We start from the raw sequence: 261 nt of genomic DNA on the forward strand, positions 1-261 counted from the left end.
GCCCCCAGTCCCCTCAGGACCCAGGTGAAACCCAGGCCCACGACATCGAGGCCCAAGCCCCCCAGGCCCCTGCCCCATGCCTCAGGCCCCCAAGCCCAGGCCCAGGCCCCACGCAGGAGGGGCGACCCGAGTGAGGGGCTCCAAGGAGGGAGAAGGGCCCGGAGAAGGGTGAGAGGGAGCTGCACTCCCCCGGGGCCTGCTGAAGGGGCAGTGCCGAGGCCCTCGTCCCCTCCTTGTCCAGCCCCAGTCCCCCCCACAAAG

The sequence above is a fragment of the Cariama cristata genome, unplaced genomic scaffold (assembly GCF_000690535.1).
Source record: "Cariama cristata isolate BGI_N322 unplaced genomic scaffold, ASM69053v1 scaffold25185, whole genome shotgun sequence".
In the NCBI taxonomy this organism is placed as follows: Eukaryota; Metazoa; Chordata; class Aves; order Cariamiformes; family Cariamidae; genus Cariama; species Cariama cristata.